Consider the following 14,216-nt stretch of genomic DNA (forward strand, 5'->3'; position numbering starts at 1 on the left):
GCAGATGAGAGACTGTAAAGGCTGCGTTAGGACTCAGACCCAGGGAGGACTGGTGCCAACCTCTACACTCAGTTCATTTCACGGCCACAGCATCAACGCCACCCTCACGACCGCCAAGTCTGATGGGAACGAGGACCAGTAACTGGCTGACCCCCACTCCCCCCAGGGTCTCTGCACAGTTGCTGAGGGGTTTGTGAGCCTTTAAGACTCAGCGGCATGAATCTCAGAATGGAATTTCATAGTGTGTGACAGACACTGGAGGAGACACTTGTTGGCGGAGGCAGTGGTAACTTGAGAGTCAGCAGGAAGACAAGAATTTCCTCACTCTTTCTTTCTTTTTTTTAAAAAGATTTTATTTATTTATTTGACAGAGAGAGACACAGCGAGAGAGGGAACACAAGCAGGGGGAGTGGGAGAGGGAGAAGCAGGCTTCCCCTCGAGGAGGGAGCCCGATGTGGGACTCGATCCCAGGACCCTGGGATCATGACCTGAGCCAAAGGCAGTCGCCCAACCGACTGAGCCACCCAGGCACCCTTTCCTCCCTCTTTCTCAGGGGCTCCGAGGACCACTCAGAACAGGACACCGAGAGGCAACTGCTGTGAGGTGAACACATGAGGACCTAGTATGTGTCCTTACTGTGCCATCTCCACAATCTGGCCTCAGCCGGGTTCCACCCTTGACCTTCATCCCCCTGAATTTCCAATTCTGCATCCATAAAGCACACATCATAATACGAACCTCACAGAGTCATGCGAGGATCGCACAGGATGAGGCATTTGTCTGGAAGCTCTGTATGAACTCTACCAAAGCCGTGTGTGAGTGATCAAAGCACTGCCTACTGAGCACACACTTCCTTTAGGGGCTTCATCCCGTCCAGAGGCGCACTGTGGCCCTCATCCCCCTGCTCTTCTGTGGTGCTCCCCCATCCAAGCCTCTTTCTCCTTCCTAAGCTAAAAGACAAAACCCCCCAGGAATATGAGTGGATGTAAAGAGCTGGATGTGCCTCTCTGGGGATGGGGGAGGTCTGTGTCCCAGCTCTGCCAGCCAAACGTGCTACCCATGATCATCATCGTTCAGTGATGTGTTCTAAGTGGACTGGGACAACATTGTGCACACTGTCAGGTCACTAAAAACCCGCGGTTCACATGCCTCCGAGGTGTGGGGAGCCGGCAACATTGCTCTTACGGGAACCTTTTAGAGAGTTGTGCCCAGCTCGCATCTGGTCCACCCACGTGTCCGCTCGCTATTTTGGGATTGTAACAGCTACCACATCCATTAGCTGGACCAAAAGTAAAAGCAATTGGAAGCACGGTGCCTTGAAATGTTGAAGCATCAAAATGCTGATCTGGCCTAATTACTGCGGGTTGGAGGGTCAGAAGAGAACTCTCGATCTCTGCCCCCTTCATGGCCCAATAAAGTAAAGGAGAGATGTCAGATTTAAGGATTAAAAAAATATAATGTCTATGCCTGTCAATAATAAAAGCTTGAATTCGAAAGTCAGTTACCTTAGGAAGCCACTAACAGGTCACAGAGTCATTATGGCACCGAAGCTCCCAGCCTCAGAGCTTAGTCTGTGGCGATGTGTCCACAGTGGGCTCTGAGCTCCTGGAGGGCAGGGCCCTGCCAGCCATGTCTGCCGCAGTTACGGCCCTAGCTGTCCCTACAAAGTCTAGCACGTTGTACGCACTCACTAAATGTTTGTCAGGCATAAGGGTGAACAGATGGGAGGACTGATGTCATTTAATGTCATTTTATCACTCTTCCAGATGGAGGAAAACTTAGTAGGAGTCTGGAATTGCGGGATTTTCAGACTGCATGAAATTGTCTCCCTTATTTTACTTGTGATGTCACTGTTTTGAGAACTTGAATCTCTTGAATGAAGTGCTCTTTCCAAGCCATGAATAATAGCAGCAACAATGAAAGGAATAATAATAGCTAATGGTGTTGACTTCTGTTTCAAGAGCTTTATACACACTGGCTCACGTAATCCTCACATTAACCCAATGAGGCAGGAACGCCTACGATCCCCATTTCCCAGAGAAGCTGAGTAACGCTGCCAAGACCACAACAGAACAGAAACATGTTCTACTGAAGTTGTTCTGGACTTGCTTTGGGTCTTGAATCGCCCTTAGGAACTAGATCTTACGAATCTCCACCTAAGGAAAAATGTGCTCTCCTCAAGACACACAGCTGTGCACACAGTTTCGGGAAGTCCACAAACTTGCTAAAATCTAACCATAAACCAGAGATTAAGAACCAATGTGCTCATACCCTTTGGCTCTGGAGTCAGCCACATCTGGTTTCAGTCTTTTACGTTACGTATTGTTAATTAAGAAGTAATATAGGAGTACATTTTCTTTAGTGAAAACCCAAACATTAGAGATAATGTCCCCTTTGACCAAATAATTCCAGGACCCTTCCTAGAAATAACTATCGTGACCAGTTCATTTTATATCCTTTTTCTATCGTTAAATACCTATTCCCGTACCCATGGAAATGGCTTGGCGGTGTTGTGAGTTACAGGGGCATTAACACAAATGATATTGTACTGTATCTTATTTTTTTTCTTGCTGCTTGTTTTTTTTTTTTCACTTAAGAGTATCATCTTAGAGGTTTTTCAGGCTATATAGATCTGCCATATTCTTTCAAAAATACTGTGTAGCATTCCATTTTATGGATGTGCCATGCTATTACTATTTTCTTACTGAGTGATTTTAGGTTGTTCCTGGATTTTTGCTCTTGCAGACAAAACCACAGTGAACACTTCTATACACACTTCTCAGGCTTATGAGCAGATATTTGTCTAGAAGAATACCAAAACGCTGGGATTGCTGGGTCACAGAATAGGTGCATTTTTAAAAATATACAAGATACCATCAAATTTCCCTGGAAAATGGTGGTGCCCATTTGTATTCCCTCCAACAATGTACCAGACCTATATTTATGCATATTCAACCATTACTGTTACCAATCTTTTCAATCTTTTCCAGTCTGATGAATGAAAAAAGGTACCTTGTATTATTTTGCAGTTTTGATTACTGGTGATGTTGAGCATCTTTTTGTATTTTATTGATTGTTTGTATTTTGTGAATTACCTGATTATTTCTTTTGCTAATTTTTCTATGCATTTTCTTTCTGTCACTGATTTATGAGCTCCCTACTGTATTCTATTATTAAACATTTACTAACTTTGTTACAAGTATTTTCTCTCCATCTATTTCTTGTGCTTATAATCTACACCCTTGGATTGGAGTCTTGGAATTAACACTGACTTTCTGGATGACTTGAATATAGCTGACCCTTGAAAAATATGGGGATTAGGGGCGTCAGCCCCTGAGCAGTTGAAAATCCATGTATAAATTTTGACTCACCAAAATTTAACTCTTATAGCTTACTGTTGACCAAAGTCTTACTGATTACATAACTAGTCAATTAACACACATTTTGTATGTTTTATGTATTGTATTACTATATTCTTAAGTAAATTAGAGAAAAGAAAATTTTATTTAAAAATCATAAGGAAGAGAACATAAATTTTAGTACTGTACTATATATATATATGTATATACATATATATATAAGCCACATATAAATTTTTTTAAAGATTTTATTTATTTGTCAGAGAGAGCGAGAACATAAGCAGGGGGAGCTTCAGGCAGAGGGAGATGCAAGCACCCTGCTGAGCAAGGAGACCGATGCAGGACTCGATCCCAGAACCCTGCGATCATGACCTGAGCCGAAGGCAGATGCTTAACCAGCTGAGCCACTCAGGCGTCCCAAAAGCCACATATAAATTAACCCACACAGTTCAAACCTGTGTTGTCCAAGGGTCAACTGTAAATACTTACCCCTTCGAGGTTTAGAGTCCTCCTCTGTAAAATGGAGGTAGCATGGACCTGTCGGACTGTTGTTAGGGATTAAATGAGATAATGCCTATAAAACGCTTGGAGCCTGGGCTGGCATATAATAAGTGTCAAAAGTAATTATTATTATTCATCGCTAATCTTTAAAACATTTTTCTATGTATGAGCAAAAATGATGCCTACTTTAACCTTTTACCCATTGGTTATAGATCTATTTTCTATAGGAAAACAGAAATGAAAGTCTGAAAGATATTTTAAGATGAATAGTAGAAAAAAACATCACGTTTGATTTTGGTTTATAACTCTACAATAGGTCTGTTTTATTTTCACTTCCAGCCAATGTTGTAGAAATCCAACTGTTAGCACAGCAGGGAAAAGCCTGAATAAAAGTAAAATTCAGTTTTCATTGAAAAAATTTTAAAGCAAATTTATAAAAACATTTTTCAAAACAGCCTGGGAAGATGCAGAGACTTCCTGTTTTCTTCTCAACACCCCCCCCCCCCCGTTACATTACCTACAAAATCATTATTCTTTAAACTGCCCATTTATTCTGAGACAGCAAAGAGCTCCTTCTGAATCTGGATGATCATAAGACCCTCGTAGGACCATGCTGTACGGGGCAGACACCTTCTTATGAACTTGATTCTCCAAACAAGCCTCTAGAACAGATGAGGCAGGAAGAGCTATTTCTTCCAAACTTCTAGTGAGCAAACAGAGGCTCTGAGGGCAAAGCCATCTTTGACCTTCCCAGTGTGACGTGGGGTCCCCTTTTAGGTGTCTCCATCCTGCCATTGTACGAGTCTCTATCAAACCATGTTAAAATCATGCGTAGAAGCCTTGGTTTCCTCCACTGGACGAGTTCACTATGAGCAGAAACTCTACCTTCTGTGCATGTGTAATGGCTGCCTGGCATAAATGTGGGGCTGGCTGGCGGGCTCCTGGGTGAAGAGATGAATGAATGTCAGACCTGCGAAGAAGTGGTACCCAGGTCTTCATAAGCCGTGTCAAGCGCTCCTTCTTTAGATGTATAAAGATTTTTTAAAAATGCCTTAAATCATCATATAGTACAATTGACTTTTTGGGGGTGTGTATATAGACTTCTGTGGGTTTTAGGACATATATATATAGATTCATACACTCACTGCCACAATCAAGTGACAGAGCTGTTCCATTATCACAAAAAAACCTCCCTCATGTTGCCTTTATAAGCACATCCTCCCCTACCCCAACCCCTGCAACCATGGCTATGTTCTCTACCACTTTCCTTCTGTTTCTTGATAATGTCATATAAATGGAATCATACAGTGTGAACCTTTTTTTTTTTTAATTTATTTATTAGAGAGAGAGAGAGAGAGAGAGTGAGAGAGAGAGCGCAAGAGGGGGAAGGGTTAGAGGGAGAAGCAGACTCCCCGCCGAGCAGGGAGCCCGATGCGGGACTCGATCCTAGGACTCCAGGATCATGACCTGAGCCGAAGGCAGTCGCTTAACCAACTGAGCCACCCAGGCGCCCCAGTGTGAACCTTTTGAGACTGGTTTCTGTCACTCAGTATCATGCATCTGAGGTCCATCGAAGTGTGTGTACCAGTAGTTTGTTGTTTTTTATAGCCGAGCAGTGCTCCTCTGTGTGGTTGTACCATACATAGGGCATTTATCCATTCACTTAGAGAAGGTGATTTAGGTTGTTTCCAGTTTGGGGTGGTTATGAGTAAAGCTGCCGTGAACTCTCATGGACTGTTTTTTTTTTTTTTTTTTTTTTTAAGATTTTATTTATTTGAGAGAGTTTGAGAGAGAGAGAGAGAGAGAGAGCACAAGAGGGAGAGGGGCAGAGGGACAAGCTGACTCTGTGCTGAACAGGGATCCTGATGAGGATCAGGACCTGAGCCAAAGTCAGATGTTTAACCAAGTGAGCCACCGAGGTGCCCCTCACAGACTGGTTTTTATGTGAACCTAAGTTTTAATATCTCTAGGGTAAATTCCCAGGAATGGTATGGCTGAGTCTTACGGTAAACTGGTGTGTTTAACTTTTTCAAAAATTGCCAAACTGTTTTCCAGAGTGGCTATATCAAGCATTCTCACCCTGGTACCATATAGCATTTTAAAGAAACTCTCTCCTCTTATTTGTCTCTTGAGATAGGATCTTTTCTCCAGGCTTCCCTGAGCTCTAGGGCTGAGGAGGCCGCCATCCATCGTGGTATGCAATAAGGAAGCCTCTCCCTCCTGGCTTTTGCATGGCCTCCCTTTCCCAGAACCAGATTCTGTCTTTCATTCTTATTAAAAAACAGATGCTCGGGATTGGGACCACACTAGGCTCTTACCGGTCACATTCTCCTTAGAACAAAACACATTCGGGGCTTTTCCCGAGACTCGGTCCTGGAAATGGAGCAACGAGGCTGTGGTTGGCATCTGGAGGGCGTGGCGGGAAGGCTGAGGGGGCTCGACCCTGTTTCAATGTCTGGAGCCAGGTTTGCCCACTTACACTCTGACTCTGGGTAAGGGGCCAGAGCGACGCACACCCCACTCCTTTTTCTTATATGGGTCACCACGACGAACACACTCTCACTGATTCCTTTCATGCAACCTTTTGTACTGTTGTGATTAGCACAGAGAACCAAGCTCGATGCTTTTGGATTTAGACCCCAGATCATGGCTCCTTTCTGAGGGTCTAATTATGTATCCTTGCTAATCCACCACAGTGGTGGGGGGAGGCAGGGGAGCCCTGATATAACACAGGCTAGGAGATAGAAGATGGTCCTGCCCTCTAAAACTTTGCAAGAGGCACCACTGCCACTTAAAATAATCTGCGTGTAATATTTCAAGCCTCCTGCTCTTTATGTTATCTGTGATTTTAAACATAGCCCTGGCAATGAAGTATGATTATGTCAGACCTCATGGTCACCAATTGTGATGCTTTTCGAATTGCTGCATTCTCGACCAACTTCACCAACAGAGGGGATGGAAAGAAGAGGTTCGTTTTGTCTTTCTCTCTTTGTGCAATCTCGATACACTGCAGACCCATGTTCTTCCAACGGGCCTCGGGCCACCCCCATGCCGGGATTAGGGGCATCTGGGCATCTGGCAGCCAGGCCTACCCCGGCATTCCTCAGTGTGAAGCTGGGGGGGCTGCAGGGGGCCCCGCCTGCTGGGCCTTGGGCCTTGGAGTGGTGTCAAATCACTATGTTGCACACCTGAAAATAACGTCACATTGTGTGTCAGCCACCCTCAAATAAAAACCCAAACCAAACCAAGAACAAAAACCAAACCCCAAGGGTCTCAAAACCTGGGAAGCATCACCTTCCTTTTGAATGAGGGGCAAAAAGCAGGAGGAAAACACAGATATGGAATGATTCTTGTCGCTTACAGAGCACAGGGAACATTTTACAGGACACTGAACATTCTAGAGCCTGACATTGGTGTTATTAGCATCACGGGAGTGGTGAGCAGCCACTCCCTCGAATATTTACCTTGCTATCCCCTTGGCCTTCCCTGACCACCTCATGTAAAATAGCTTGAGTCTCTCTCTCCTTCTCCCTCTGCTCCCCACCCCCAAGCCCCGAGCATGCATGTTCTCTCTCTAAAATAAATAAATCTTTAAAAAGAAACATTAAAAAAAAAACCCTGGATATACTGAGTGTTTTTAGCTCTATTCATATATTGAGAAGCAGCTTGTTACTATAATTACTTCTTCCAGGACTCAGGTGTAAGTCCCCACTGGCTGGGTCAGAAGGCAGACTGTGGAAGTGAGTATGGAATCCTACGCTGGGCTCCAGCCCTCTGTCCAAGGTAATCCTGCTGAGCTTGGATCACATCTGCACACTTAACTCTAGCCTGGATAAGTGTTTTCTCAAGATGATCCTTGTTCCTCATGTAAACAGGGTCTTGATGTGATTCTTCCCCTACTCTTCCAGATGCATCTGAATCCTAAACACCTATGGGAGTCTTCCCAAATACATTTGCACACACAGTGCACACCATTTAGTTGAAAGAGCATGGGCTTTACAGTCAGCAAGATCTGGAATTGAAGGCGATTTCATCATGTTCTCGGTATGTGACCTTGGCCAAGTTACTCAAACTTTCTGAGCCTTGGGTCCTTTATCTTCATGTGACAGAGGAACAAGGAAGGATATTAGATTGTTAATATTAAGACTCTTCTACACACACACACACACACACATTCCACATTACAGCAAGGATCTTTGCCTGCTTAATCAGGGCGCTGGATGGGTTCCATCAGGGTGAGAGATAGAGAGGAGAAATAAAGAAACCAATCAAGGGAGGCCAGTTATTTAAGAAAGATAGGAAGGGACAGTGGTGAGTCAGAAAGGAGCAAACGGGAGCCTTTTTCATGGCTAACTATAAGGACAAGGGAGTTCTGGAGCTGGGCCTTGAAAGATGTGTCGTTTTCGATCTTCCATTAAGCAGACACCAAGATGGAATTAGAAATACTGAGATTTACTGGGGAGAAATGTCTGTAGGATAAAAAGGAGAGGAAGAAGCAAGATCAGGAGGGAAGTTTAACATTTGTGAAGAAAGAGGGAAGGAAGGAGGGTTGAATAAGAAGACTTTCAGTCAGGGACACCTGGGCGGCTCAGTCGGGTTAAGCGTCTTCCTTCGGCTCAGGTCATGGTCCCGGGGTCCTGGGATCGAGTCCTGCATGGGGTTCCTTGCTCAGCAGGGGAGCCTGCTTCTCCCTCTCCCGCTCCCCCTGCTTGTGCTCTCTCTCCCTCTCTCTCTGACAAATAGTGCAGCTCTGTGCAAGTCCTGGCCAGGCTGATGGGGAGGAATGGCCCGGCTCGGGGACACCCACCGTGCTCAGTCGTCAGCGGGGAGCAGTCTGGGGAGGAGATGTCCTTGCTGTAAACATTGTGATGGATCCTGTAGGCGCAGCCCTTCGAGGCTGTCAGCTGTTACACGCGTCACATAGCACAGTAGGCTCTCTCCCGAAGGGAGCTCAGAGAGGCGTGCTCCCAGGTCTGCCACAGACAATGATGCAAAGATGCCCCCCCCATAGGCCGTCATGGCTGCCAGGTTGGTGGTCACCGTTGCTGTGCTGGTATCCAATTGTGGCCATAACAATTACTGCCAACTTAATGCCTTAAAACAACACAAATTTATTACCTTACATTTCTGTAGGTTAGAAGTCAGACGAGAGTCTCAATGGGCTTAAAAGCAACTGTCAGCAGGGCTATTTTTTTTTTTTTCTGGAGACTCTAGGGGACAATCTTTGTCTTTCCCAGGCACTGGAGGCTCATGGTTCCTTTCCTCCATCTTCAAAGCCAGCAACAGTAGATGGAGTCCTTACACCCCATCACTCGGACCTTCCTTCTTCGGTCCCATCTCCCTCCCTGTCTTTCCATTTCTGGCTCTCTCTTCCACTTTTAAGGACCTCGTGATTACCTTGGGCCCACTCAAATAATTCAGGATAATCTCCCCATTGCAAGGTCCTTAACGTAATCACATCTGCGAAAGCCTATTTATTGTGTGAGGTGACATCTTGGCAGGTGCCAGGAATTAGGATATGGACGTCTTTGGGGAGCCATTATTCTACTGTCACAGCGGCTGTGAGTTTTCAGTTCTGATCATGTGTCCCATCAGAAACACATTCCATAGAGCCAGCCATCTCTAGAGAGGGAAGTGATTTGCGTGACAAAGAGGTGAACTCCAAAGTTGGGTTTGTATCAAGAATTATATAGGAAGTTAATGACGGAAAATATTACAAGCATTTCCTAAAGATAGTTTTACTTAGCCAAAAACTGGGAAGAGGGTGATCAGTTCGAAGCCAGAGGTAGCCATAACAAAACTTCTGTGAAAAGAACACAAATGTAGCAAGTTTAGGGGAAGCTTTCATCCGGTTAGTTCTTTCTGTCCAACACCTTTCTACCACAGGGAGAACACATAACTACCATCCACATGATCACAGTTCCAAAAGAACCACATTTACCATGAAGGCTAAAATTACCTATGCAAGAATGACAGTCTGGAAATGTAGTGAATTTGAAAAAGATTGAATTATTTTGCTTAAGAGCACTAATTTCATTCTGTGGGAAATTTCACTGAGAGTCAGGATGGGGCGTTGGCCTTCATCAGTGTTCACAGCTTTATCAACATCACAGAATTCATAGTGGAATAAAAAGGTGTGAACATGACATATGAAGGGAGGTCTTTAGCTCTGGATTGCACCTTAGTCAACATCAAGGAATATATATTGGGGATAAAAAGGCTCTAGACATAATAAATGTGAAAGGTTTTTCAGCCACTGTTCAGTGTTTACTCTCTACTGGGACATTCATATTGTGGTTGAAGCCTGTGAATGTCATGGGCATAGAACGGCTTTTAGCAAATGCTCAGACCTTACTAGGCACCACAGAATTAATAATGAAGATGAAACTTATGAGTAGAATGACTTTGGAAGGCAAGGCCTTCCACCATGATGCCAGCCTCATGTAGAGTGAGACAATGCATATTGGAGAAAAGCCTGTACATGTCATGACTGTAAGAAGTCCTTCAGGCAGAGCGCAAACATCCAGCAACATCACAGAATTCACACTGGGGGAAAAGGTCTATGTAAGTATGAATGCAGAGAAGCCTGTAATTGACATTGGCAATTCATACACTGAATAAACCCTAATAAATACAAAGAAGGTGGGATTATCTTCAGCCAATGTCACTCCTTACTCATATCAGAGAATTCAGGCAGAAGAACGAAAAGTGGAATTTATCTTAGTTATAAACACCACTGATTTAACAGAAAAGTCACAGTGATAATGGGAAACCGCTGAGTTCAGCCCTGTCTTCTGCTATAGCTCAAGGTTATTGCAAAGTAGAGAATTCTTACTGGAGAGATATCCAAATCACAGAACAAGTGAGTAATTTGAAGACCCAGGCAGCAGAGCATGTGAAATGTGAAGAAATTCCTTTATCTATGGAAAAACATGGTTTCCATTACCATTTCACAATAAATGTTGGTAATATTTTGTCTTGGAGTAAATATTGAGACAGTGATTGAAAGTAGGCCTTGTCCTACTGCAACAAGCAGAGAGGCAATTTCTTTGTTGTAAGGAAAGCCTATCCCATTTGTCTTTAGAGGCTCAATCTTTTAATAACTTCTATGCTAGGAATCATTGATTAGTTCCATTTTTAACAGATAAAGTTATGAATCTATTCTAATTGGCTCCAAAGAGATATTGAAGAATGAATCACTCCAGAATCAAAAGTTTCCGGATGAGTGAAGGGAGGGGCCGCCATTTTCTGATGATGGAAGTAAAAAGGAAGATGTGGGATGAGCCTTCAAGAATCTGGCAACTTTAGAGCAGATGATAGAGTCATGATGGTGATGAGAATTGACTCAAAGGGAGAAAAAGTAAGGACAAGGGTCAAGAGGGAGGTCTGTGGAACCTAAGGGAAGAAGCAAGTAAGACCAAGGCAAATGGGAATGAAGGGTCAATGTCCTTGGGGAAGATCGGAGCAAGACTTGTATGCAACCCACAATGAACATGACAATTTGAGGTTATGTGATTGCGTCCCTTGACAACTAATTTAGCATTCTGTATAAGGAAAAATAAGATTTTTTTGAAAAATTTGAAACTTTTCTACCACAGGGAGAAAAGATTTGAGAATGGAGAGGAGAGTGGACCAGGGAATGTCAGGTGGCTGAGAAGGTTTGGAGTTGTGGAGAGGGAGAAGAAGAGAGTGGTGAGTGGGCCTCTCTCTGATGGGTGGGATTTTGAGTTATGGAGAGGGGGTTTATAACAGTCGAGCAATGATGTTCCTCCCTTACCATCATGTACTCCCACATCCTGCTCCCGCCCCACTCCAGCCTTCCTGAGGATTCATGCTGCCTTCAGTGCCATCAAGTGGGATTTGTGCTTCTTTTAAGGTGGTCTTGTTTTATTTGGGTTATATGTAAAAATGGCGAAAACATCTAGCTTTTGGTATTATAAGGAATAAATAAAGCAAAGAACATATTGAGCACTTAATATGTACCTGTCAGTATTCAACGTGATAGGAACACAGCGATAAACAGAACAGATATAATCCTGACCCTTGTGGATCTTAAGTTCTCATTTTTCTTATCTTCTTTTTCTTAATCTCAGGGGGCATTTCATGCAACCAAAAGGAAATGTTTGCTCTCCCTGTGGTCCTGATTTCACACCTGCTTCTATGAGCAATCTCCTTGATTGATATAATGTTTTTGATTAGTCATGATAATAATCTTGGCTAATATTTGTTGTATGCACTTTAGTTTCCATGTGTTTAATGCACTAAATCTTCACAGCATACCTATAAAGCAAGTATTCGTGTTACTCCCATTCTGGAGGTAAGATAATGGGGCACAGAGGTCTTGTTTTGACAGAAGTGACATTTAAACCAGATGTTGACCTTCAAAACTGCTATTCTACCGAGACATCACTCTACCACGGGAGTGAAAAGTCCTATTCCCTCCGGAGAAATAAGCATTATCTAATGACCCTGCGCAGGTAGCCCTTAACAAGTTAAATGTTGGACAAATGTTTGCTTTTCATAAAGCAAACCTTAATGCCTTTATCTTTCCAAATGTGTGTAGTGCCGACTCAAGGCCATTCAGGGAGCCAGGGAACAGAGGCAGGCCGAGTAAGCCTTTATTTACATTTTGAGAAGAGTTCAACATTTTTCTTGTCTACAGAAGAATGCTAACATCTGTCTTTGGCGCTCATTTTGGGTTCTCACTGCTGTTTGCTACTGCCGTCCCCAATCCCTGGCTGCCAAGGCTGAGCTCTCCCCTTCATCTCAGAATGCTGAGCCTTCCCTGGCTCCCAGGTCCAGACAGATATTTCTTTCCTGTGCGAACATCAGGAGTAATTCTTCAACAGATTGTCATGTTACTCCTTCATTTTGAAGTTTGTGGCCCTGGTTGATTTTTTCCACTGCCATATTAATTTCCCCTGTATATGACATTCCTTTTTTTTTGGATTTCTCTCTCTCTTTCTTTCTTTCTTTCTTTTCTTTCTTTCTTTCTTTCTTTCTTTCTTTCTTTCTTTCTTTCTTTCTTTCTTTCTTTCTTTCTTTCTTTCTTTCTTTCCTTTGCTCATTTAGTTTTTTTCTTCGTATTATTTAAGGTGAAAAGTGATATTAATATCTTATATTTGAGTAGTGCTCTCTGAATTACAAGCATTTTCATTTATATAACTTGAATCCTCTCAACAATTTCATGAGATGGGTTTACGCACGGATTTTACAAATGAGAAAACTGAGACTCAGGTGTTTTTGGTGATTTGTCCTATGTGATTGTTGTAGTGGACATTCGTTGTTCTCCCTCTGGCATCTCTCCCTTTTCCTAACACCATCCTGATTTTTATTGGAGTCAACTTCCCCAGTCTCAGGGTGTGAGGTCCTTGTGAAGCTGAGTCAGCCAATGGTTCCACAAGTGGACATTAGACTAATACACCACCTGAGCATCATTGAAAATTGGTCAGTGACCCCCTCAGATCCAACCTACCTCATCCTGGGAGTGCCTGCAGAAGGGCCTTCTTTTTCACTAGACATTAAGTTTTAGGTGGGACCACAGGAGAAAAGAGGTGATGGAGAATACAGTTGATGCATAACTGGGGACTGTCAGCTTCTGTATAATCTGGATCCAGCTGGAAGATTCGGTTGAGAGGGCCAATAATGCTGGCTTATGCCAGTGAGCTGGGTTTCTGTGGCCGAGTTCTGGTCATAACCCCCACGCTCGAAAGTGGCACAGCTGACCTGATTGTGCGACTGGTGTGTTTGCCCTGCTCGGAGCCACCTTCAAAGGGCTAGCGGCTCCGCCCATCTGAGTGTGGGGGGCGGTCTAAGGGGCCACTTCGTGATGACGTCACTCGCTCCGCTCGCTCCCCGCCCCCACCCCACTTCCTGTTTATCCTAGCAGCGGTATTTCTACTTGCTTAAGGTCCTTCTCTAATAGATTTCCAATGATAAAAGCAGAGTTTAAAATGTCCAGCCTGTAAACCCAAGGTCATCATTTTTCTTTTTTTTTGAGAAGGGTGATTTGTTCTCATTTTTCGAGAGCTTCCTTTATCCTTCTTAAGAACTAAAAAATAATAGTTGATGGCTTTGTGGCCACCTCTTCCCATTCCCTGAGTACCTTAAAATCAATGCCATCCAGTTCGGTCGGTTGGAGTACGATCTGCCATTCTTTCTATTTGTAGATCCAGAGATTAAAGAGAAAACCCTAAAGCCTGCTAACCTTAGGATGATGTTTTGTGTGTATTTCTTTTGCATTTCGTTTTTTCTCTGACTTTTATTGTAAAATTCACATTTACTTCCTGCACCGATTTTAAATAAAAAACATAAAATTAAAAGCATACTCTCACTCTCCATTAACCCACTCTTCCC

Source organism: Mirounga angustirostris, unplaced genomic scaffold, assembly GCF_029215605.1.
Source record: "Mirounga angustirostris isolate CCGP_5_RB_7025 unplaced genomic scaffold, mMirAng1.0.hap1 SCAF_2, whole genome shotgun sequence".
NCBI lineage: Eukaryota > Metazoa > Chordata > Mammalia > Carnivora > Phocidae > Mirounga > Mirounga angustirostris.